Raw genomic sequence first — 4876 nt, 5'->3', positions numbered from 1 at the left:
TTCCACTGTTACGTGAAATCAAGAATTGGGCACTGACAGCCTGTATGTATGTGGAGAGAGAGAGAGTGAGAGTGTGTGTGTGTGTGTGTATTAGATCTGACATCCTTGGTGTGGTATTCCTCCAAGCATTTTGCCTTTACTTCTCCTGTTTTGCTGAATTCGTTTTTATTGGCTTTAGGACTCTGTGTAATTTATCACTGTTAACCAGAGCTAAAGTGCTTGTGCTATCTCATTCAAACATGGTAAAACTGGCATGCACCTAATTGTCACATTTACTTGTAGGTCCGTGGTAAATGGAACTATCTGTACCCAGGGCCTTTAAATTAAATGTTACTAGTTTTCCTGCAGCACTCAGTGTGCCACCCACTGAGGTAGTTTTTTTAGATAGTTCTCAAGCCTGCCACTACAGCCTGTAGTGCCTTTTTAAACTGTCATTTTTACCTGGCAATAAGAAACCCTGTGTTGCTAGCTGGTGTCCAAAGGTGCACCAGATCCAAGATGCACAACCGACAGGCATAGGCCAAAGCGATCAACACCATTAGCTCGAATAAAAAAAAAATTCTTTCAATTTTTTCTTCTTCCTTCAATATTTTCTACAGGACCTATTTGGAGAAATAGTGATTCCAATATTCAAATGCATGGGAAATGCCAATCCAGGCTTATTTCTGCAACATGTATTGATTCACTATTCGTCATAAGTAACCATGATGGAATTAACCCAATACATTTCAAGCAGAAGCCCTTTGTCAGTAGTAACTGTAATAGGAAAGAGGTCATGTCAGAAGCACAAATAAAAAACTTACCTTTAATCGATAATACATAATTGAGCACTTAGTTGTGCTAATTTCATATGCATAATGTGCAATTACTAAACAATAACACATAACCGTAGAAGGGAAGAGATGGCGCAGGACCTCTTTTTTTTTAAAGTTATTTTATTGCACAGAGAACAAAGATGGAACTTAGAACTGGATAACTTGGCCCTTTCTCTTCTTGTCTCCGTCCAATTCAAAGTGCTTACATCTTTTGATGGCCAGCATCCTCTTGGACCTGCAGTTTGACTCAACGCACTCCAATCTCAATACAATCTTTTTCGAGCTCTTAGCCTTCTTACGGAAAATTGGCTTGTTTGACCACCATAACTGCTCTGCTTACAATCGTATCATCTCTTTCCCTGGGCATAGAGGGAATCCTTTCCCTTCTTGTATTGGGTTACTTTGTGGGGCTGATGCTTCCTGCACTTCTTGCAGTATGTCCTGCGAGTTTTCGGGACGTTCACCATCTTGCCAGCATCAGCGGACCGAAGAGTACCTCTTAGGTAAGAATGCAGCCATACCACCACCAGGACAGAGTGATAAAGGCACAACTGGCTTACGTGCACTATTTCTGAAACTGGAGCATTTACAGAAGCAAGAACTAGCCCGCTGGTGGGATGGTGTCACCCTCCAACAGTATATTGATAATGAAAAAACACCTAGGGTGCCACTTTCCAGCATCAAGAAACACTTCTGGAAATAAGTGTAAAGAACTCTTGACTTTATCCCGGTCCAGGATGACCTTTTTAACCCTTTGAGTGCTATTTGCTTCTTAGGCTAGTTTTACTTTTAATCGTTAACCTGTCATATATCTGGTTCCCTACATTGGATTTTTTCATTTTGATGTCTATTTATTCATAAAAATATAACCTACTTTTATAAATTGGTGCTGTATTTTTATTGTGCGTGGTGTCTTCCTTATTTATTGTATTGGTGTTTTTAAATGCTTTACACACCTGTATCCTAAGTTAAGCCTGCCTCCTCATTGCCAGCTACCAAGGGTTGAGCAAATGATTCATTTATTGAGACCTTGACTGAAACTTTTATTGTGTTTGTGGCCTGATTACTAGTGATAGGTCCATACTTAGCACTATTAATAAACCACTTTCCAACATTTGGTGGCAGAGAACAGAAGCAGGTGAATTAAATACTTCAAATATGCCATGAGGTTAATCTATGTCACGTGACCCGGAACTAACCAGATAGAGCGGATATAAACAAAGGACTCAAATTGTGAAGTTCATATCATGCATCAAAATAAATGAAGTAACATATAAAAATAAAATAAAATAAAACACCTTAGTGGCAATAATTAATAACTTACTAAAATTACTAATAATTACTGATCGAGCACTTTTTCTTATATGACAAATCTGCCAAAAATCAAGTAAATACATGTATAAGGGAAACATAAATGTTTAGTATGTTCAACAGACGCTATTTTTAATGATCCATTTTCTATGTTATGATTGTGTTTGTTATGGTGTTTTAGAAATTGGTTTTAATTTCTACTGGGTAATTTTAGTAAATTAGTACGATCATCGTCAGAGAATTTTACTTAATGTTATTGTAGTTTTATTTCACTACATTTATTTTGATGCATGTTTTGCATGGCACAAATTGAGTCTTTTGTTTCCATTTCGGAATGGACTGTTTCCATGGGTCCAAACTTGAATGGTGTGGTGAGCAAAAAAACAATGGATTTGGGTCCAGATCTCTGACTGGAGTTGAGTGTTTGACATTGCTCAGAGCTCCATCCATGAATTGTTCTTTTTGCATTTGTTACCCCAAGTGGGAAGGGTATCCCCAGACGTGGGTCCTTTGCTCGTTATGCCACAGGATTTAACCTAGCCAGGCTGATGAGGGGTGATACCATGAAACCGGTCCCAGGATGCTTGTTTCTGGTCCAGGGCTTGGCAGTTCAGGCTGGACTGTTCCCAAGGGGAGCAGGGTCAAAACTGATTTGCATATGGCTGGGTCCAAACTGGCAAGGGGAGCAAAAAAAAACAAAGGATTTACCCCAGATCTGTGACTGGGGATGAATGATTGATTTGTTCAGCATTCCGTTCATCACCTGTTATTTTTGCATTTGGTGCCTTAAGTGGGAAGGGTATGCCCAGATGTGTCCCCTGTTCTCACCATACCACTGGATTCAAGCTATCCTGGCCGGTAAGGGGTGATACTCCGAAACCGGTCCTAGGGTGCTTGTTTCCAGTCCAGTGATGACCTGGTCTGGCAGTTCGGGCTGGCCTGTTCCCATGGGGAGCAGGGTCAAGACTGATTTGCATAGGCTGGGTCCAAACTGGAATAGTATGGTGAGCAAATAAATGAGTATGTAATAATCAAGTGGGGGAAAAAGAAGCTTAGGTCCATTCGGCTTCCTAAAGTTACTTATAAATCACAAGGGGGGAGAATGGACCACTTGTCCTGTGTTCCCATGGTCTTGTTGGTTGTATCGTTCATTAAAAGACCCTCATAACATCTACACAGGTCGAGGGCGGTATATTTTCATTCTCCGCCATTTGTGTACTGTTTCAGCAACATCATTGGGTCATTTTTTTGTAAAGATGCTGACCTCCACCCGGAGGAAGACCTACTGGTACTGACAGTAGTGGTCAGAGATATCGTGAATTGGTGCTCGTGGTAAAGTGAAGATATTAAAAGTTAAAATCCCTATGTCACTTTTAACCTCAATCATTTATTCCGGAGGCAGTGATTGGGAGTTTAAAAGAAAGGTTATGTGCGTATTGAATGAGTTACTGTTCATTCGCACCTCTTAGTGGTCGGATGAGTTACTGTTCATTCGCACCTGTTAGTGGTCAACATGTTTCAGCCCTCTGTGCATTCTCGGGGCTTTCGTCAGGACCGAACTAGATTGTGTAGGACCAATGAGGTTCTACGTAAAGTGATGTAATTCACCACTGGGATTTGTGGGTCAGATCAATTGTATCTGTACCTAAAGGAAAAGAAAAAAGGGTGGTGCAAAAGGGTAAAGAAAACAATAGCATTGTAATGTTTTTCAAGCATGAAATGTTGAGACAGTATTTACAAGGAACATACGCAGTGGCAGTTCAATATACGCAACATTGTGCTATGATTTACACACTTTGTGTGGACATGGTGAGGACAGGAGGATTAAGTTAATGATACATAGTGGTAAAAGTAACACTGTGTCACAAAGAGTATATGATATATTTTACCATCAATATTTTAGTATGACATCGTATAGTATGACATCGTATAGCCCCCAAAGGCTTATGGGTACAAAATTCCCCTCGGATTTTCCTCAAAGATCTTGCCTTCCGAAAAGATTGGTCTTCCATATCTTGGAAGTGTACTAGAGACTACCTGGTACTTATAATCAAAACTGCAACAAGACTAGTAGAAGAACTAACAATCAAGATTCAAGTCAGTGAAGCTAACTTGAAAACTACAGTCCAGATCTCTGTATATAAGAAACGCTTAGAAGAGATCAATAAAGAGATGAATGAGACAAAAGAATACATCACCCAAAACAAAATTCAAAAATTGGGAAAAGATCTCAAGAAATTCTCAATGGAGAAAATGCACCCATACGCAAGAACAGATTATGTCATTCCAGACCATCAAGAGGATGAAGACACAACAGGCGAAAGTTCTGACAATAACTCAGATTGGAGTAGTGACGAAGGAACTAATCCTAGAAGAGGGAGAGGACAATACAGACGTACCCAAAGAAGGAGGACCAACAATTGGCAAATGCCAAGATACTATGACCAACCACAACCCCCTTACCAACCTTACATACCCAACTATCAAGGGTGGATCAACCCCTACTTCCAAGGCCCGAACACTATGGGCCCCCCCCCTATGAATATACAACAGCCTCCTTTTTTAGGGAGAGGCCAAAGCACTCGGAGAGGGAGGAGAAAAGGGGTAACATGGAACGAACCAGAAAGACAAGTACACACACGAAGTATGACAAAAGAACAACCAGGGACCAGCTCAATGAATCATTGGTAGTGAACCTTACTAATATCACCCTCACAGCAGATCAAGGGAAAATTCTAAACAAAGGACTT

The 4876-nt window shown here is 40.4% G+C and overlaps 1 pseudogene; it reads right to left on the bottom strand.

Moving 5' to 3' along the window:
* Positions 1-917: 917 nt before the first annotated feature.
* Positions 918-1305, bottom strand: LOC146817171 (large ribosomal subunit protein eL42-like; annotated as a pseudogene).
* Between the last annotated feature and the right edge of the window lie 3571 nt (positions 1306-4876).

This window comes from Triturus cristatus, chromosome 6 (genome assembly GCF_964204655.1).
Source record: "Triturus cristatus chromosome 6, aTriCri1.1, whole genome shotgun sequence".
Lineage (NCBI taxonomy): Eukaryota > Metazoa > Chordata > Amphibia > Caudata > Salamandridae > Triturus > Triturus cristatus.
The sequence above is the reverse complement of the archived record's forward strand: the minus strand, read 5'-3'. Positions and strand labels throughout refer to the sequence as shown.